This window comes from Columba livia, chromosome 7, assembly GCF_036013475.1.
Source record: "Columba livia isolate bColLiv1 breed racing homer chromosome 7, bColLiv1.pat.W.v2, whole genome shotgun sequence".
In the NCBI taxonomy this organism is placed as follows: domain Eukaryota; kingdom Metazoa; phylum Chordata; class Aves; order Columbiformes; family Columbidae; genus Columba; species Columba livia.
This window is the reverse complement of record NC_088608.1, coordinates 35,500,878-35,522,513: the sequence shown is the minus strand read 5'-3', so window position 1 is coordinate 35,522,513 and position 21,636 is coordinate 35,500,878. Positions and strand designations below refer to the sequence as shown.

The 21,636-nt window shown below is 47.8% G+C and overlaps 1 long non-coding RNA gene across 1 annotated transcript in view; it reads left to right on the top strand.

Annotated features, from left to right (window-relative positions):
* Positions 1-21,636, top strand: part of LOC110363812 (uncharacterized) — a 77,709-nt gene that overhangs the window by 37,447 nt on the left and 18,626 nt on the right. The window contains exons 8-9 of the long non-coding RNA XR_010473765.1: positions 2,542-2,644; positions 19,729-19,813. This is a non-coding gene — a long non-coding RNA (uncharacterized LOC110363812). The remainder of the gene's footprint in view (positions 1-2,541; positions 2,645-19,728; positions 19,814-21,636) is intronic.

The following is a 21,636-nucleotide window of genomic DNA, read 5'->3' as shown; positions in this document are numbered from 1 at the left end:
TGAAGAGCAGGAGGGGGGAAAGTCCAGCCATCCAGTGGATGCTGCAATGAGATAGTGCTAAATTCACAGAATCACAGAATGTTTGGGATTGGAAGGGACCTCGGAAGATCATCTGGTCCAATCCCCCTGCCAGAGCAGGAACACCTAGATGATGTTGCACAGGAAACTGAGCTCTAATTGTTCATTTAAACTAATTAAATTACCAAACCCAAGGAGTTCTGAAAGGGTCTTTAGGACTCCTGCCCTTCCTTCTCCCAGGGCTGTCACTGCCAAACCAGGCATGTGAAGGGGTAGATAGCCCCACAGCTGCTGGCCACAGGCTTTCTTGCAGCCTCTTCTGGAGCTGTTGATGGTGTCTCATGTCAGGAGCAGAAGATGCGAGGTCAGTCTAATCTGCTCTGGCAATTCGCTTTTCTCTAAGCATCATTTCCTCCCCTCTTCTAGAAAACAAGCATGTTTAGCGTTACGCGGTTTCGGTATTTGAGTTGCCTGACGGCTTTAAAAGGGAGTAAACATTCTTCCTGCTGACATGGCAATAAAACCGGTGCATCTGGAAGAGAGGAGTCAGCAGCATATGTGCCCCTGCAAACTGCTTGCCGTGATGAATGCTCTTCCCAGATACTGCTAATCCCTTTTCTCTTGCTCCTGGGCCTCCTTAATTGTGCTCCCCGTGATTAAACAACTCTTTGAAGACATCACTAGAAGTTATTTTTTCCACACGGGAATGCCGCTTGCCTTTGGCTCTGGGCACAGGGAGTTTGTTTTGCGAGGGAGCTGGGGAGAGCAGAGTCTGGGGTGCTCTGGTGACCAGAAAGCGCTCTGGGGAGAAGCCTCCATCAGGTCAGGACCAGCCAGCTGCCCAGGAGGTTTGGTGGGCTTGATACAGATGCACCTGAATGTCCCACATGAACCTAGGATGTCGAATCTTCAGGGAGCTGCTGCTTCCCTGGTGGTGCTTACTCTCCCGGCCATCAGGGATGAGCAAAGTGCACAGATTTGGGGAGGACAGGGCTGCCGTGGTTGGGGTGATGTGTTAAATCAGGCCATCCTTCCACAGGCAGAACCCTAGATCACTCCCCCATGACAGCAGAGGGGATGTGAGTGCTGGTTTCCAACCTCCGCAGGTTTCCCTGCAAGCACAGTACCCAAAGCCTGTTTTTTTTGAAGGATGCTGAAGCCTTGATCTGCAGGATGGACACCAAATCCCAGCAGGGCTTCAGGAGTGTCTGAGGGGCTTTGCGAAAATGCACATCAGGACGGAACTTATTTTATGGGTGCCTATACCCAGGGAAAATCCTAGGGCAGGATCCCAGCCCCATGCTGGCACAGCCTCCCCTTGACTGCCCACCATGGAGCTTGTTCCCCGAGGCGGAGGAGGCAGGTCCCTGGAGATAGACGCAAGCAATTGCCTGAATATTCATGTATCGGCAGGCAAGTTACAGCAGGCCCTTGTTACAAACTGCTACCCAAACTGCTTACATCTATAAATGAGGGAAATAAATAAACAGATGCTTGTTAATTGACTTAATTACCCACCAGCAAACAGGAGACTGGGAGCGCATCAATAAAAATTGTTTTTAAAAGCAACTCATAGTAATTCTTCTCCATGTGCAAACCATGCTGCTCTCTTCTGCCTACAATAGACTCCCCAAAGACAAGAAATGGATTTTCATTATGCAGGAAGGAGAGATCAAAGTCTGAAAATTAGGGTTGTGGCCCAAGATTAAGCCTAATTTTATGCCCTCTTCCCAAAACCTGGGCTCTTTCAAACCCAGGCTGGGCCAGCATTTCAGATGTAGCCATGGCAGCCGTTATTGCAGACAATGTTCCTTGAGCAAGAGAAATCCAGCAGCTGAGGTAATCCTTGTTTTCCAGCAAGGAGCAGGCATGAAGGAGGAGGAGGCAGGGCTGGGAAACTCTTAAAGATTTTTTTATTGATTTCTTTTTTTTTTTTCCAGAAGATGCTTGAGCAATAGGGAAATGGGAAAATTGAAGCCTCATTTCCCCTCACTGTGATGTGACTGCGTCCAGCTCAAGAGCGTGGGATAACTCTGATGTGCTTCTGACAGGGCTGATGCTCGATGCTTACACCCACAGCAGAGTGCTGGGCTGGCAGACTGGGATGGATAAATAAGAATTACTGTCCAAGTCGGAGGCTTGTGGCCAGACTCCTGATCTTTTTTTGTCCCAGGGTGGATGCAGAGGGTCCTGTGCAGAACCTGGAGCAGCCCTGCTGAGCCTGGGAGTGGGGGTCTGCCCTACCGCAATGGATGGAGAGCCCTGTCCCCTCCCTCCAGCTTTATGCACATCCCTTCCTAGCAGATTGTAACCTCTTGTGGGGAATTTCTGCCTGAGTCCATCCAAATGAAACCCAGACCACAATGTGATCTGTTGACCAGAGCTGCAGAACCTGTCATCTCCTGTGACCTCACTTGATCAAGACAACACCAAAAAAACCCCCCAACCCTGCAAAAATGGCCATGCCCAGCTCCAAAGTTCACAACAACTTGAATTTTAAACAATCTTTTTTTTGCTTTCTAGAATTGATTCCCCTGCATGGGTGCTGCCAGCTCAGCAGTGCATGAAGAAATCACTGCTGCGAACTGCCTTGTGCACACACCCCAAGCCTCGCCAGCCAAGACAGGTATCTGCCCTTTTCCAGCCTTGCTTCTCAGCCTGTTTGCTCTGTTCCTGGTCTGGCAGGGAGGCTGTGTGGAAAAACGAGTGTGGGTTCCCTCGGGACAGCTTGCAATCAGTCTCCGGTGCCGTTACCTGCATATCACGCAGCCCCAACAATTAATGAGTGCCCCCAGGGCTGGCAGGTTATGAAAGAAGCCCCATGAGCGTGTCCCTCGCTGCCTCCCTGACGTCAATGTGACGCAGTGTAATCGGGGAGAATGCAGAGCAGGGTAAAAACCCTGGGGAGCGCAGGCTTTTGGGTGCAACCGGAAAAAAAGTAAAAAGAATGAAGGGGTGGAGCAAGCGGCAATAAGAGATGAAGGGAGATTGTTTTATCACCCAGGGCTGGCAGCTGGAGTGAATTTCCCCTGAGTGCAGACTCTGCAGGGGTGTGTGGTGTTCTCCCATTGCTCAGGTCCTGCAGATCCTGCCCTTGCCATGGGCACCAGGGTGGCTGCAGCAGAGAGTGGGACAGGCAGGGGACAGCGGGCAGGTGCCACACCAGGTCTTGGGTTTGCCTTGCTCAGATCTGATGGCATGCAGATTTTAAATCATGCAGGGATTATGTTATGCCACGACGCCCAAGTAGTTCAATTTTGCACCTGGATTTTGAACAGGCTTTAACAATATCTGTTGGAGAATGAGTTCAGTAAAAAAACAAAACAAAATAAAACAACAAAAAACAGAGCATCTGCATCAACAGGAGGCTGCATCTGTCCTCTGAACTCAGAATGAAACTAGATCTGCACAGTCTCTCTGACAGCATCCCAGCAGCATCAACACTGGAGACGATCCCACTTGAACTGTGTTGTGGCAGAATGCATTGTGCATGTTGTGCTGCAGAAAACTGCGTGTTCACCCCAAACGCTGCAATATTTGTCGAGCCACCTCCATCAGTTGTTCTGTGGGGGTGTTGTTGTTGTTTGCTTTTGTTTTTGTTTTGTTTTCTGAAAGAAAGGAGGAAGTGAGAGCACTTCTGTTCCTCTGCTTGCAGGACAGACCATGCAGCTGGCACCCATGCAGACTGAAACAGCAGAAGGCACTAGCAAAATCCACATGAACCCAAATCTTACTTCTGAATCTTTCAAGTTTTCCTTTTGTACTTTTTAGCACAGCCTCCTGATGTTTTTTTGCTGTTTGTTTTTGTGGGTTCTGTTTTGTTTTCCTTTTGTTGTTGTTTTGTTTTGTTTGTTTGCTTTCCTTGAGCTCACAGTAGTTGTTGAACACAGGTGACACTGAGGACACAAGCCAGAAGCAATACTTTCACCATGCTGACCTACCTGGCTTTGGCTGGGCAGCACCAGCACTCAGCAGGATGACTGTTGGGAAGTCCTCAGGGTCACAGCTGGAGGTTGTGGCCAAACACCCAGTGAGCACCATGTGGTGGAGATGGAAAGAACAGGAGCCATTATTGGGAGGGGGAGAGGCAGCCTCTCAAAGCGCGGTGGCAGTGTAAGGCAGCTGGGTATAGGTAGAGCACTTATGGTCTATCAATCCTTCAGCCTCCCACTGAGCCTGGTGTCGTGGGATGCAAGAAATGATTGCTCTAAAAGCTGAGGGCATGCTGCAGTCCCAGTCCTGGCATTGCTCTGCAGCATCAAGAGAAAGATGCCGTTTCAAACACAGGACCTGTGCGTTTTCAGTCCTTGAGCCCATGGAAGATAAGCAGCAGCTCAAGCAGCTCTCCACGCCCTGCCAGGTGTGAGGCCACCTTGTCATCTGACACTGCTCCTGGCCCAGTGCCTGGGAAATCGATAAGAGGTTCAGCCGCAGGAGCAGGACCATTGCACATCCCTCCCTTTTGGAAGGGCTGCAGGAACTCATCAAAGCATGGTGGGGAGAGGAGTGGAGCACACCAGGGTGGTCATGGCAGGACCAGGCTTGCAGTGCTTGGCTGGTCTGTCCTGCCCTGGAGGAAAGGAGCATGTTTGGGGCTCTCCAACGGAGTGGGGCACTGGGCAGGCTCCCTGGCAGCCTGCAGGCTGCCCTGCCAGCCTTGCACGACCAGTTTCCAAGCCCAGTGTGTCTTTCAGCAAGACGTGCAGTTTCACCACCTGCTTGTTCAGGCCTCTGGCTGCTACATTACTGATCTGTCAGTGCGCTTGTTTGGCTTTCTGAAATGTGCCTGTCCGGCTCCTCTGGCATCCAACATGCTGCTGCCTGCCTTGTGTACTCTCCAGATTTGGGTTCCTCCTTGGAAAGCATCCACAGCACCAGCTATTTTTGGAACAGAGGTGTCTATTTTCTTGTGCTGTTCCCTGCTGGGTTCAGCTCACAGCTCCCCAGGGGCCCTTCCTGCAGCACACTCTCCTTTCCTATGGCAGGACTTCTACGTGGACCACATGGCAGAGCCCTGAGCCCATGTCTGCCCCATGAGTTGTCAAGGGGGTCCAGGAGCAGGGTGGAGTGGGGTGTATGAGGTGTCCACCTCCAGTGATGGGTGTCTGCAGGCTGGCAGGGTCCTGCTGTGATGTTCTGCCGAGAAGACAGCAAGCCAACCTGCAGCATGGGAAGTCTAGTGGAGGACTAGATCCCACATCTCTCCAGGGTGAAGCCAGATATGGACCTGAGTGGCAAGGGCTTCAGACAGGATGAGTGGGAGCTGGATTTTGGGTTGAATGCCTACACTAGGCAGCACAGAGAGAGATTGCCAGACAGGCTGGGTGCTCCTGGCAGATTGTGTGTTGGACACACAGTCTTTGGGCTGTCCTCCTCCCTTGCCACAGTCTTCATAGTTGGGCTGAGTTCTGCAGTCATTGTGGCCATACCAAGAAGTCTTGGCTGCTGCTCCCCCAGCTCAGGACCTCTGAGACACCTTTCACCAAAAGTTACACCTGTTTGATTTCCTTAATGACCTTGAGTTCCCTTTGCTGCCAATTTATTTGTACCTCTTTCAGAAAGCTAGTTGACAATTTTCAACTGCGTTGCTTTGCAGAAGATATAGGCGGGAGGGGCGGGTGAGAAGGGGCGCTAGGATGGAACTATTTTAGTCTAAGTCCATCTGCATTGATAATTCTCCATCCAGCCCCAGTCATTACTAGAGCAGGTGGCCTGGCCAAGAAGATACCTTGATGCTTTGCAAGAGCTTCAGTCTCTGCCTCCCCATGCATCTCTGCTTGCAGCATGGTGGGCCAGCACGTGCTTCGGCAGAGCCACCAGCAGAGCTGCAAATGCAGATGCCGCTCCACAGCAAGAGGAGGAACAAACAGCACCAGCAGCTCCTTCCCACCACACGTTCCTCTCCTCACAGTCAGCTTCGCATCTCAGGAACAGCGATTTTGGCACTGATGACCCCGCAGCATGTTAGAAAAGTTTCATGCAATCTGTTTATTTTTGGACATATGCTGTGTTCATGCTGCCTGGAGTCTTGCTGCCTCTAATAACTTCGGGTGTAATTTTCTCCGGTTTGGTTCCTGGGGCACTGATTGACACCTGTGGAAATAGGCCTCCAAGGGGGTGGAAAATGCGTTTGTTCCTCTGGTGTAACTCCTTTACTGCCGCTATGCAAAACTGGCATGTTGCCCCTGTAGCACGAATCTGCCATGGGAAATCAGAGGAGGGAGATGGAAGGAGACAGGACCATGCTGCACTTCATCACCTTAGGAAGCTTTAGGGAGCCTAAGATATCTGTCTGTGTGCAGCTACATGCATGTATATACGTGTGCATAGAGCTATAGTGATATATATATATCTTGTAGAGGGTGAGTAGTACTGCCAAGGATGAAATCTCTAACTTCAGTCTCAGGGATGCTGAGGTCATGGCAACAGCAGCTTTGGTGCACCTGGAAATCACCTGGGTGGACAGGAGGTGTGCATTTAATGCACAGCATCTCTTCTAGCAGAAAAAAAGCACAGCATCCTGGCTTGGTTTTCCAATTTCCCCTCACTTTCTGAGAGCTCTTCCAGAAAAACACTCCATGGGGAATAATGCTCTGAGCCCCCAGCTCTGTGCCACGGTGTCCTGCTCTATATGCCCAGCTCACCAGCTTTTCTGCTACACAGTTTGCACCCAAAGAGGTAATTAGAAAAAATAGTCATTCAAAAAGAGACCTATTTTAGGGCTAGGATAATAATTTCTTTTTTTTTCTTTTTTTTTTTTTTTTCCCAGCAAGAGTGAAGCTGGTGGGACAGTGCTCTTACAGCACTGTTTCTAATCTCAAGTGAGGAGTTTGGGCTGTGATGTACTCTGTGAGCCAGGTAAAACTGCCTCCCACAGAACTGGCTTTTCAATGTACATATTAGAGTTTATTTGCTATGTGAATTAATAAGTGCCATCTGCTTACCTCTGATGTTATGAGAATGTTTTCTTGTGACTGGCTACAAACAAGACAACATTGAAGAGGTAACACCTGCTGGTGCATATTACTGCGATTTATTTTCAAACATTAGAGGATTATTTTGGATGGGAGAAAGAGGTATAATCTCCTCTCGCTATGTATTAAATGCTAATGAGAGGCACGTGCGTGGATTGCCAGACAACATCTTAGAGAAATGAGCAGTAAGGTTGGAGTAAACTGTATCCAAGGGCAGAGGGACCTCAAGAAGGAGGCTGTACCTCTGCAGCTTCTCTGCGGCTCACCCCCCAACTGATGAAGATTTAAGGGGATGTTTAGCTGGTGAAAAACTGCTGCTTGTCAAATGGAGAGCTTGCTGCAGGAGTATATTGATCTCAGGCAAAAGGGCCCTAGAGGTAAAAAATAGGAAAGGTCTGTCAAAACATCCCACTTCAGCCTTTGGGGATGGGATGGTCTGAATTTTCATTTCAAAATCACAGCATGCTTTTGAAATGGAAATGATTCTAATGTTGAGACAGAGATTAAAACTTTCTGTTTTAGCAAAATAAAATGTTTCATTTGACTCTAGATACACTTCTTCACAGTTTTTCTAGAATAGGAATAAAATCTAAAGAAACAGATAGTAGATAAAAAACTGGAATCCCTGCAGACTACGAGCTCTGGTTTCCACCCAGAGGTTCCTGAGCCGACATCCAGCTTCCCATCGCTCCTCTTTATTTTTCTCGTCTCTTTATTTTTCTCATCCCCTTATTTTTCTGCAGATTGGCAGCACCACAGGGCAGGGACTCGCAGGCCTGGGTTTTAATATCTGACGGCACGTGGGTTATGAATTCCAGTTTGGCTGTAGAGGTATTTATGTAGGTAATTGTTACGTTGGTGACTGGCTTTTATTTTATGCTGCCTGAAGCACCTTGCGGTGAAGGGGCAGGAGCGTGGTGCCAGTGTGTCCGCTCGGCAAACGCTCTGTTGTGAAAGGCACGGCAGCTGAACCGCTCTCACCAGGGAGTGAGCAATGCTGGTTTTCCCAAATTTCTGCACACCTGCCTGGGTGTGCACGACAGGGGGTTCCACCAGTGCAGAAAGGATGCTGGGGTGGGGGTGCAGGGTAGACCTCCTGCCCAAGCCTACAGAGATGGAGGGAGCTCCTGATGAGCTTGAGCAGGAGAGGAGAAGCCAGGTGGGATTTTACAGAGGAGAGGGCTTTTCTAATGAAGGGGTGGGGTGAGAAAAGGAGAAACTGGTTGCAGAAGGGCAGGGGAATCACTGCTGGGCAAGTCCTAGGCTGCTAGAGCAAACTGGGGATGGGAAACATTCTGATGCTAGCCAAAGAAAGGAATGAATGAGCTTAGGGATGCTCCATGGAGCTGGGGTGCATGTCAGCTTCTGCAAAGAGGTCAAGGCAGGGATAAGTGTCCTGTTTTCAAGAAGAGCTTTTGATATGACCCTGGAGCAGTCTCTAGGCACATTTTTGGAGAGGATAGGGAAGCCTGAACAAACAATCCATGAACAACCTCATGGTTCTCCTGGGACACGTGTTGAGACAATTTTCTAACAACAGTTATTTTTGAGAGGCTCATTATCAATGTTAATAAGCAAAGCTGGCAGCTCCCCTTCCTCTGCTACACACCTGCAGGGAGCAGGTTTAATGTGGTGGACCCAGGGGTGCAATGCACAGCAAGGCTCTTCTTACCCTTGGTGCAGGATGGACTACAGCTGTCCTTGGCTCAGCAGCAGGGCAAAAGCAGAAGACTGAGGTATCAGCAGTGCAGGTAAGCTGTGTGGAAACATTTTCCATTTTGCTGCATTGTGTGTAACTGAGCTGCTGGAGTCCCAGTTGCGTGGCGGTGGGGTGGCTCAGAAGCAGTAACTGGAGCAGACCTTTTATGGAGGACAATTGCCCCAGTCATTTAAGCTGGAGCAGGCAGAAATGACCTGAAGCATAGGCAGATCTACCTGGGAAAGTATCACTGTGTATTTGCCTGGTCCTCATGGTCTTTCCCTAAGCAAACACCCCTGTTATAGACCATAGCTGGCAGAGATGCTGCTAGAGCCATTGCTGTTAGACAGGACCCTGGGCTAAGCAGATCTGAGTAGCGAATTGCTTTCTGTCATGAGTAGGGAAAACATTTGTGCTTATTCTTTATTTTTAAAAGGATTTTTACAATGAAAAGGCACTGATGGGAATTTTTCTGCATCTGGCTGACTCCTGTGTCATTTTAAGCACAGGGGCAATGGCAGGCTGGCAGGGTGATACCTTTTAGTGCAGGTGGCTACTGTTTCTTTCACCAGGTTTTTGGGACAAAGCAGAGGATATCAGGCTCTGGAGCATCACTGGGGTGCTCACGCTTGCTGTCTCGGCTGCGTTTGAAGCAACACTGTCTCCCAGGCATCCCTCCCTGCTGCTTCATCTCACCCATAGCCCTTGCTGGAGGGAACAGGGGTCTGTCAGGGCCATATTTGTTAGATAAAGTCTTACCTGCGTGATGTGCCTCCACTGTGCTCCCTCCTCAGCTTAAACCTCCCACTCCTTTAAGTTAACCTGGTGATGTTCAACTGCGTCTGTGCCCCTTGGCGGCTTTCCATCCCTTCAGCTTCTCTTCCCAAAATCCAGGGTGACACAGTCAAGCCTTAATGAAACATTACCGGTGACTCAGGCCCATTGGTTGTTATGTGTGGCACCTGTCCCAGTGCAGAAATGCCATTGCGGGTGTTGGGATTGGAAGTCGCAGGCTGGGGAGGGAGAAGGGTGTTGGTGGCAGCTGCAGGGCACTGCTGGCTCGCCACTGGCACAACCCTGTGCCATGGAGCATTTTGCAATGCTGCTGGTATTGGGGATGCTGGGGAACAGGGAGAAGTACCCAGACAGGAGGTCAGCACAGTGTGTGGTAGTGGTGATGGAGCAGTGTGTTATCAGTGCGTCTCATCCCTGGGTCTGGGCAGCTGCCAGAAAGGGGCTGATCACAGCTGGATTTCCTGGTAAAAATAACCACTGCATAAACATCCATGAGAGGAAGGGCAGAGAGCAGCCGGGGTCTGATTCCCTCCGCCATATCAGCAAACATCTTCCCAGGCCAGCATGAATCAGAAGAGGCTGGGGGCAAAGTGTGTTGGGGTAAATCTCTTAGTTTGGCAGTGGTAAAGCCCAGAGAAAGTTTTTGGGATTGAAAGGAAAATACATACTGGGCTAAACTGATTCCTCTTGCTCACTGATCATTTGCATAAGAGCAGCAGCAATGGCGGAAGGGGAAAGCAAGGGAGGAGGTGAGGAGCATGCCTTTCCCGAGAGGGCTTTGCCCCAGGCGGTGATGCTGTTTGACTTTGTGGTATTTCTTTTGTTTTCCCTCTGTGTCCCAGCCACCCAGCAGGATGGGGCCAGGCTGCCTGTGTGCCACTGGTGTGAGCCCGTTTGCTCTGCTGGGGTGCAGTGGGAGCTGCTTTCCCACACCAGACACCAGGCTGGCGGCTGCTGCAGCCCAGCACAAAGATGACAGCCAGCCATGGGATGGGAAAGGAGAACCCACACATCCCTGGTTGCCACTTCCACCTTTCCACCAAGACTTTTCCCTGGCCAACCTTGCTCTTCTCCTCCCTGTGATCTGCCACGGGTTGCAGTCAGCAGCCAGAAGATGCAGCTGGTGGTTTGCAGGGGATGATCTTTGGCCATCACAGGGTGAGGTTGCAACCACACAGCCGCCTCCCTCACCCCACCAAGAAGAGGGCACTGAGCACACCATGCTCACCAGCTCCTGCTCTACAGCATGTGGGGGCAATGCTTTCTCCATTCAGTGTTTCCCAGGTCATGCCAGCGGTTCATTCCTTTACCCTGCCAAAGCTTGCTTGTGCGGTGGCACTGGAAGGAGAAGCCAGTAATTTTCCACTATCACTGGCATCGGGAGGCACAGAGCAAGCACTGAAAACCTGGCGAGGTTCCATAGCGGGTTCACACCTATTGCTTTCGCAAGACATGCGATGATAAAAACCCCGAAAGGCAAAGAAAGGCCATTGCTCTGATTCACTTAGCATGCTGCAAGCTGTCTTGTTTGGTTCCATTTCTTCTATTTTTCTTTCTTCTTCTGTTTAGGGAGAGGAGAGGGGGGCGTTTCATGTTCCCAGGCTATTTCAGGCAGTTGCAGTGTTAGTGTCTCAGGTAGCCTGACCCTGACACCCCACTCCTGTCCCAGCACTCACAGTGAGCCCAGGATCTGCATATTGGCTGTGACACTTCCTAATTGCTCAAGATGGATCGCTTAAGAAAAAGCCTTCCATATGGTCCACAGGATTTAATTTTTTTATATTCCCCCCCCCTTTGCTTCTACAACTGTTACAGGAAAAGATATTTTTCCCCCTGCTTGACATATATGTAGTCTTCTTCTGATACACAAATGCCAGATGGCACTGCAAAAAGATAATAAATGTGTCTGCAGCCTTCGACAGTTAAGTCTGGGAACCTTAAAAATGGCTACAGAGGAGCTGGGAGTGGCTGAGCTCAGGGTTGTTTTTGGGGGGGGTGTTGAAAATGGAGCATGTCATCATAGGTGGTTAGGGGAACCTGGAAACGCTCTACATTCGCTCCATGCCCAATTGCTGCCAGGCATCCCGGTCTGAGATTTGCACCACGCTGCTTTCAGTGGTGAGGAAACCTGAATGGTGGAGGGATGCTGTTCTGTTCTTAAAACTATCCCTGGGAAGAGGCCCTGAGATGCAATGAGCAACAGGGAAAGCAAACTCCAGAAACCCAGTGGCAGAAGGCTCGTTGTAGTCAGTGGGCACCTTGTGGCCGTGTTGGATGGGGTATTTAAATCCCCTGGGAACGGTGCTGTGAACACAGTCCCGCCTGCTGCAAGCTGGTGAGCAAGGGTGAGCGAGGCAGTCTTTAATTTGGTTAGGGGCACCATCCTGTAACCATATTACGGTATGTAAATCTCGCTTAACGTTAATCTGCTAACACGCTTTCTCTAATTACGGGGATGAAAAATGACTGTCATCTTACTTTGTGCTCTGGGATAACCCTGGAAATGCAGTCTGTCACCGCAGCAAGGAATTTCCTCTCGAAACCTTTGTTTAATCAACAGATACGAGAGCAAACAGGTTGCAAAGCACTTTCCTGGAAAACGGCAGATTAATTGTTTTCTCTGCTGAAGCAGTGGGGGGAAGGGAGGCTGCCTGTCTTCACGTCTTAAACTCCTTTTCACTCGCTCCCAATGCAGAACAGTGGCTGTGCTTTTCTGCCGAGGCAGCTCCTCTTTGCTGGGACCGACCTCGCTGCCGGCTGCTTTGTCCTTTGTGCTGTAGCTGATGGCCTCCACAAACCCATTTTTCAGGAGAATGAATGATTTCCAGCTTTGTCTCTGGACATGCTGCCCACATCACCTCTTGCATGATGCTCACCTTGGTCAAGCCACACCTGCGATGATCTCGGCTCAGCATCATGCTGCGTGCATTGAGCACAGATTGGACTAGGGATCTCCAGAGGTCTCTTCTGGCCGAAATATCACTGCTGGTGACAACAAATCCATTGCAGAGGGTGCTTGGGACATCAGCGGTGGGAAAGGCTGCCCCGCTTTTTGGCCAGACAACTTTGCTGCACAGCCACATCAGAAATTTTCCACAGCCTTTGTACAGTTAATCAGTCACGCCATCCCCAAGCAAGCCGATGGTCTGTGCATAAGGTTATGCAACTGGTTTTCAAAAGCTTTACTGTAAAATGCAAGATATATGGGAGGCCAAAGGGCAGGTAAACCTGCTTGTGCATGAGGAAAATTAACTGGCATTGCTTTTATTATGCCTAGTCCAGAATAACTGCCCGTGCAGGCATGCTTTTTTTAGAGCAGGGCTTTAGTCTGATGCACCTGATGTGATCTCTCCAATGGGGAGGTGTCGAGCAGAGGTGTGGGATGTGTCTGAGCGCAGGGCTGCGGCCCTTCTGGGGTGGGAGAAGGTCTCCCTGTGCAGCTGCACGTGCACACGAGAAGGTTTTGCTCCTTGGTCGCTGCTGTCACCTCAGACCACCTTGGAAACCACGCAGCTTTCCTGCAGAATGGAGCAGGTTTGGACATTGCTCTAAGTTCACGGGTGCCAGTTTGCTGGACATCTGCATCTGGCAGGGGGTGGCCATATCTCTCCAGCTTCCCACAAGCTGCTGCCATCAGTTCTGCTTTGAGTTATGCATTTTTCTGCTGTTTTTTTTTCGATAAGTGCACCTCTCCTGGTGCTCCATGGTTGAAGCCAGGGGTCCTCTACTCTGGGGTCACTGCACCCCGATGCTGGAAATGAACCTTGAAGGCTCTCCACACCACCAAATGTGAGGGGAAACGGGGAAAAAAGAGTGAAGCACCAGAATTACATTGCCTGCTTCTCTGTAAATACATGGTGTCATCACTCTTCCCATCACTTGCCAGGAAGTCCTGAACTGCTTTCTAACTTTATTTTTAACAGAAAAGGTGAGAGATTGCCACAAATAGCATTCTTCCTGCCCGTGGGCATATAAGCCAGGGAGGAAATATTTGCTGGCTGACCCGCAGCCAGCAACATCTGGGCTTTTCCAGAGGCAGCTGACAAGGTTTGCCAAGGAGACCTTGGGCGGATGTTCTGCTGATTCTGGAAGTGTTTTAGGGGCACTTGCAGAGCCTGAGCTATCACAGGGTTAAGCAACAGCTAAAAAACACTGGGAAAATGTTAGTGTCACTTATATCAGCTAAAGAGCTGTTGAGACGGCAAAGCGGTTATTAGATTTGTCCCTAACATTTATTAAGTTTGTGTGTGTCTCTGAGATGTTCTTGCTGCTTCTCTGTGCATCTTTGGACGTGTCAGCTATACCAAGGCATTTCCAATTATCCCGTCACCTACCAGATAAGGCAGTTTCAAATAGGGTTTTAAATTTCTTTCGGGAGGAGGGGGGGTGGAGGGGAGAGTCAGCTCAGCAATCCTGTGTTTTAAATGGGCTTTGAATAGCAAATGCAAACTCTGGAAGCCAAAGGAGAGCACATACACGTGCATGTGCATGCCAACACCACCCTGGGCAGTCAACACTCCATCACACCTTCCTGCCCTACCTTTGACATTTCTTCTTGGGCTCTGCAGCAAGTTTTGCAGACAAAGAAGAAAAAGGTAAATTTGGGACCCTTTCAGGGCTGTGGTGTGTTGCTTTTTTGTATGGTGGCTGGGGTTTGGTTTTTTGTTTGGTTGGTTTGTCTTTCCCTGCAGTGCTTCTGACAGCCTGGAGAAGCTTCCCTCAAAATATGTGTGCAGTGGTGCAACAAGTGGGCAATAACATTGGCTTCTTGTGCAGAATTTCACTAGGATTTCTCCTGTGTGTGCCCTCCTTACTTCCCCAGGCTTGTAGGCTTTGCCACGTGCAGAAATGAGGATGGGAAGGTGCATGCAGTTCTGTTTTGCTGACCTCTGTCTTGGGTGATCTGGGGTTTCCAGCTTGCTTAAGGAGTTCAGAAGTGCCTGAGGCTCGATTTCAAAAGCCATTTAATTTCTAACAGGCAGGTGAACTTGGTGCTTAACTTTCAGTGAGATCTAACTAACCAGCCTAAGTGCCTTTACAGTTCTCACTGGGCGCTTATCTATACCTTTAGTTAGAGCAATACGGGGGGGCAGAAATGTGGCTTTTAATAGCTTGTGAGTCATGGTGAGGCATGCCTGTGCTGCAGGCAATGGCAGAGACAGACCCAGGCAACTTTTAAATGCTCCCACACCACCAGCCATCTGGCCAGTACCAGCCCAGGTGAACCTACCCTGCTCCCACGGCATCGGGGAGCGATGCACAAGAGCATCCCACAATCCAAAAGCTAGCAGACTGGCCTCAGGCTATTAAAAAATATATATATACACACATATATATATACACACCTATACTTTGCCCTACTAGCAAATGTGGGAATGCCAGAGGTACTCAATGAGGAACTCAGAGGAACTCAGTGGAGGTGCAAACCTGTGGGGATGGAGGAGCGTGGGGTTCGCTGGGACCTGCTGCAATCAGCAGCAAAAATATTCAGCTGACCAACTACGACAAGAATGAGCAGGTTTAAATTGCAGCAGGAAGGATTTTAGTCAGGCATCAGGAAACACTTTCTACCAGTAGGAAAAGTGAAGCGCCAGCTACAGGGAATAGCTCTGAAAGGGAAAGCGGGATGTGCCTGGTGGGGTGGTGAGGTTAGTCATGGCATGAAGAGATTGATGTGCAGCTGTGGCTGAGCTCAACCCTGCTGATGAGCTCTGAAGTATTTCTGTGTGTATCCTGAAACCAATGTTACTTGTCATGAAGAGCCTGGATGGGCTGCTGTGTCTCCTACAGAAAATGACAGAAAGTTCCCTGGATGGGGATGGAGATAGGGTTGGATGGGACTGGGAACTGGGATGGCAATGGGACACAAAAGCACGACTGTAAGGCCTGGGAGAGCACAGTTCAGTTCCCAGCTTTGCTGCCCTTCCCACGTGAGCCAAGCAAGCACCTTGGCATCGCTGCGCATCCTTTGCCCATCTCTGCACTGGCGTTCTGAGTGCTGCCCTCCCTTGCACTGTCATTGTACATCAAATGAGCTGTTCAAAGCCTGTAGCAAACAAACCTTACAGAGATATTTGGTATTATTATTCCTGATGGTGTGGACTCCAGGGCGACTGATTATCATATTTCCCTGTGATCAAAATGTTGGCGGTTATCATAAAAGATGCTTTAGGGTTTAAGACAGATACAGACTCTTTTAACACCATTTATTTCTGAAGAACCTTCATCTTTACTCTCTCATGACAGCTGTTTTTTTGAGTCATGAGCTGGTTGCAATTACTTTGCCTCTGTAATTCCATCTTCCTCACACTCTTCCTGGCTTCAGAGCCGCTGGAGGATGGTCACCTGTGCGGAGCTGTGCATGAATATTGGATCCCAGCTGCAGGCAAGGCTAGGAGGAAGTGAACATGGAATATTTCAATTTAAAGTGTGTTTATTGTGCATTCTGTCACTGATTTGATGTAAAAAAATTTGCATGCAAATGACAGCAGATTTGCATCTCTCCTTTCATTGACTGCAGATGTTGAAAAAAATATATTTGAAGGGTTGGTTGTTTTTTGGTTTGGTTTTTTATTTTTTAAGTTTTCAAAACAGCTTAGAGAAGATTTTTGGCGGCTGCCCTATTAACACATCTATGTAAATATGCTGACCTCTCCTGAAAACAGCAGGCTGACACCAGGGCATTTACGCAGAGATGTTCGTTGCAGCACTCTGCGGTCTTTGCCTTGCTGAGATTTCCAGCATCGTTTTGGAAAGTTGTGGTGCTGACACCCTTGGATGCAGAACTGTGCCTCTTATAAAAATGGATTTTCACACGGAAACACATGGAAGGATTTTTCTGAGTACCGTTAGGATGCTGGTTGTCTTTTACAGTAGTTATAACAGGCTGAAGAAAATTCTACGCAAAGCTCTAAGCAACCAGGAGGCATCCAGAGGGTTTTGGAGGCATCTTCTTCCATTGACAGCAGCAGGCACCAAGATCAAGGCATCCTTGGGCACTAGTGAACCAGTGAACCTCTCCTGATCTCCTGAGTGATGAGTCGAAAATTTAGCCTCTTGTTTGACTTGATTTATTTGTCACCTGGGCTTCAACCGCTGCGAGGGAATCAAGGATTTTCTTTCTCCCTCGTCAAGGTATTTTTTGACCAGGGAAGCCAGAAAAATGACCAAAGGGGGAAAAAACCCAAAACAAACTACAAACCCAAAACAAACAAACAAAAAACCCACAAACAAACAAAACCAAAAACCAATGAACCAACCAAAAAAACCCACCACAACCATCAAAAGTAAACAGGAACAAGGCAGATAATGAACCAAGCTTTGCTGAGGTTGCTGTGACTCTACAGAAAATTGGCAAAAAAGTTACTCTACCAAAGCTGCCAGGTTTAAATAAGATGCTATCTGTGTAGAGATTTTTTTTTTATGTTAGTTCTGCATCTGTCTCCAGCTAAGAGATATAAATAGATTTATACCTTTCTCTCTATGTATACAGTTTTATATATAGGTGTGAGTGTGCATTAAGTGTATGCATGTGTCTGTGTATATAAAATATGCACACTAGCTTGATAGAGCCATCCATCTATCAAGCTATTGGCCTATCTTGTGCTCATTTGAGAAAGGGTTTAAAAGGAATTGCCTAAATACATAATACATGCTGGGTTTTTTTCTTTTTAAGAGATGAGTCAAGTCAAATGCTATGATATAAATTTTTAATACCCCTATGACCTGATTTTTTTTTTCCTCTTGTGCAAGGAAGTTAACAATATGAAATGTCTTTCTGTTGTCTCTAATCACGGGCTGATTTGATAAGCAGTAATTATTATTCATATTTGAGATCTGCAGCTAGGGAGATGCAGGAGGTGTGGGGACCATTGGGATGTTTAGGTTTATTATTATTTATTACAGCTATGAATAAAAGAATAATGATTTCAGAGATTCTGCCAAGTAGTTCAGGCTGCAAATTTAACCCATTTAAAAACTGTTGCAATCCATTTGCATCTGATGGATTCTGGGTCTCTTTAATCCCATTTTTTGGCTCCTTACTCCATTAGAGGGGTTGGGAGACTGGAGGAAATGGAAGGAATTATTTTTGTAGGCCCTACCAAAACACATTGTGTTTGTTCTTTGACCTTGGGCACTGTGTCTCCTTAGGAACACTGGAAGAAGGCTGTGTAAGGAGTAGTCACGTCACAGCTGCTATTGTGGTTATTTCTATTCATCATCTTACCAGATAGAGCATTGAGGAGTGTGGTGAGCAGAGAGTGAGCTGTGACCCCTGTTATTATGGATATCCAGGGCTTTACAAGTGTCTTGGCAAAAGTGAAGCGGTTTGTTAGGTGAGAAACGGAAAACAGCATCTCAAAGTCAGGAGTGATATGTGTTGTGTTCATTTCAGCACTGGTCCTCGTGTCCAAACTCATAAATCTTTGATCATCTGGGAAGTGTCAGTGTCCTTGAAAATGTCCTAGTGGCTGCACGGAGTTAGACTGAACATCTTGAAGGCTGTTTTTTAAGCCTCTGAGATGTGTAGGCAAAAATGATGATGCATGTAAGATGGATGCTTACCAAGGCACTGGGGGTGGTGGAGAACAGGTCAGTTGATTATGATTTAGAGAAGACAGACCCTGTCTTACTGAAGGGGCTTTGCTGTAGGTACAGAGACAATTTCATTGATGATGGACTGAGTCCCTCAGGCCTTTTCAGGGAGGGAGTGGTGGAGATCACCTCATCCTGGGTCAGGTTTGGTGTGCACCACTGCAGAGCCCTTCATTGCACACTCTTTTGCACTAGAGAGATATCTTTCAGATCTGGCACCATCCAAGGAGCAAAACAAATGTGTTTGTAGGCTACTGATTCATCTTTCAAGTGATGTAAGTGCTTTGGGCTGCTCTACTTTGACATCTGTGGGTGTATGGGTGCAAATACATTGCTTATTTGTTCCTCTTACCCTCGTGGACTCAGTGCCAGAACTACCTTCAGTCATTACTCTCTCCTGTCTCTGTAAGTATAGACTGTCCTTGAAAGAGAAACAAATGCATTTAAGTAACATCTCTTCTGAAAAATGTGGGTGTAGATTCCAGGAAAAGACGCTTTCACAAAACTCACGGTTGTAGGAGGCTTAGCCATGTGTTGGCCAGAAACACCAGAAGGAAGAGAGCTGTAGCCAGAGGCCATGGCTTGAAAAACACATGATTGATTGCAAGCCTGAAACATTACCCTGTGGAAGGAAGAAAACCAGCGGGATGCTGGTGGGGAACAGTGGAGATCAGCTCCTGAGCACCTGCCTTGGCAGGCACTCGTGTCTCTCACAGAAACTCTGGTACCCACTTTCTACCCAAAGATCTGTTGGTTGGTGGAAGTTTTGGAGATGGTAATAAGGGGCTGGGAGGGTCAGTAAGACTTTAGGGAGTGATGCTTAAGGTTGGTAAGAAAAGCTATGGCATTTTGGTGCTGTTTTTCCTGTTCTCATTTTCCTGAAGTTGGATCTTTTCTGTAATGTACTTACAGGCAAGGAATTAATCTCAGAACATAAAGTACACAAACCTCTTCCAAACAACCACATTTTAAATGAAATCAGAGTCCCCTTATCTTTACATCTCTCCATCTTCAAGTGTTTTGCATGTTAAAGAAGAACTTGAATTTAAGATTGTCCACACTAATATGACCTCCAACAAATTATGGGTCCTGGATCCCTCTTTTCTACTGAAGGCTATACCAGGCTTCATGTCTGCTAACTTTCTAGTCCTTGCATGTTTTCCCATCCACCTTTTTATGCTACAATCTCAATATATTTTCCTTCCTTTCTTCTACTAGCACAGAAGTTTGAAGACATGAGCCACAACATATGCCATTGTCCCTTCCTAGAGATGAATAAAGTACATTGTTATGCTCCAAATGTAGTACTTTTTTTTTCCCCTGTTGAATGTTTTCTGACTGCATAGACCAACCATCTGTTTCTCTTTCTCTCTTCCATCATTCGATTCTTTGCACGTTATTCAAATTAATTATCAATTAAGAGCTGGAAAGACTGGATAATCAAATTACAGAATGGTAAGATGGCCAAAGTAACACAGCACCTTATTAAAAGCCTCCAGATATTTAATAAGACAATAAATTCTTGATCATTCATTCTTAAGATGAACCTTCAGCCCAATAATTGAAAACAGAGTGACATGTATCTCTTCTTGGTCATTTATTTATGAACATAGGAAATGACATTGACTAACGCCCTCTCCATTCCAGATTTCAGATTGCAATCTTCTCCTCTCAGATGTCAAACTAGCCCAGATAATAAAACAGCTTGAGTCTCAAGACATTCCCCAGAGAGGTAAGAAGTTCTCTGTCTGGTTTTTTTTTGGCTTTTTTTTGGTGCTAAAGTGAATCTGGTTTATAAGGCATGAAATTAGCTATCCTTTAGCTCTGTGGTTGTTCTGAGAAGAGGAGGAGAGTTTGTTTTTGGGGTGAAGGCAGAGCAGCAGCGGTGGCTGCTGTGCCCTTGGGCAGCTGTAGGAGCATGCAGTTGGACCATCTTCCAACTCCCCTCCGTCGAGCCGTGCTCAGAGAGGGAAATTTATGAGGCTTGGCAGCAGGGCTGGCACGCAGGGAGTGCCCGGGGAAGATGAGGATGGAGGAGAGCCGATTGTGCCCTGTGTGAAGCCCAAGCGGTTCTGGCTCTGACCATCTGTACAGTCTGATGTGCCTAAACCTTTCCCGCAGTAATTCCTCTGGCTGCTTGGCCTCCTCATGAAGATATCGCCACATCACGTGGTTGCAAAGGTGGTGGCTCATCCTTAGCCATGAAAGCGGAGACTACCCAAAATATAGGTCTGGAAAGGGCTGGAAGAGATCACGTTGTCTGGTCACAAGCCCCAGGAGATCAAATCCACCTACCTACTCCTGGTGACCAGGCTGCCACCTCTAATAATTTGGTAGCTTTCTTTTTCAATTGCGATTTACTGATGGGACTTGAGGTTTGCAACTGTACTGTATAGATGCCCTGTAAGTCTCCTTCACTCTGGGAAAGCATCCTTAAGGGGCTGCAGCTTCAGTTAGTTGGGACCCTCGGGGCTGCAGCAGCCAAGAGTAAAGTTGTGTAATTAACACAAACGGTCATTGCCATTTTGTGCGGTTCGTGACAACAACTCATTTGCTTCAATATTATCCCCATCCTTTTTCTCTCCTTCCTCCGTCACACCCCCACACACACCCCCAACCCAAATTTGTCAGAGCCTCGTAGCCATTGCAGCCTGCAAAGCATCCTCTTCACATTTTCCTAACACAATTGCACATAATTAAGCGGTACATTTACATGTCAGACTAAACCCACTGTCCAAGCTGCTCGTTCTGCTTTGTGCAGCGCTGTGCCAGGCGTCCTCCAGAAAGGATGCAAATCACGGCACAGAAAACATATTAAGAGTGGCATGCAAGATCTGTGCCCACTTTGCCCATTGTGTCAAGAAAACAGAAATGCTTGTCAAAATAGCAGCTCGAGTAGGAGCTCATGGCTTCTGGAGGAATAAAAGAACCATGTTGGCAAGCACAGGACTAGACAGGCAGATGTCCTCCTCTCCACCCACTAGAATTTTATTGGCAATTGAGTTAACAACCTCTTTGCATATGAAAGTAATGGAGAGGCACTGCTGCGGCCTCGCTGGCAGGAGACTTGGCTGCAAAACCAGTGAGACATTTGACAAGGAAGCAATATGTTAGCAACATCCCTTCATCCGTGTTATCAGGGCCAAATTGCCACGGCACTTGCAGCCATGTGGAGGCATTAGATGCAAAGTGTTAGACGCCCTGCCATTCTTCCTCATCATTTTCTCCTTTCTCTTACCCCTTTTTCAAAGCAGCCTGGTCCTAACGCTTTTCTTCAAGTGGCTGTGGAGCCAATACTGCCTTGTGCTGCTGTATATCCTTAGAATACAGGCTGCCAGGTGCTGAACACCCACATTTTGAAATTATGGCTCATGGTAAGAAATGTATCTAGGATTTTTTTGTTTGTTTTTTGTTTGTGGGTGGTTCCCCCCCCACATCCAACTCCCAGCCCCCCTTTTTTTTTTTTCTTTTTTTTTCCTTTAGAAATAATTACATTTTCAAGTTTTTCTTTAAGAGGTCACATTTCTGAGCTGATGAATGGGAAGAATAGAGACT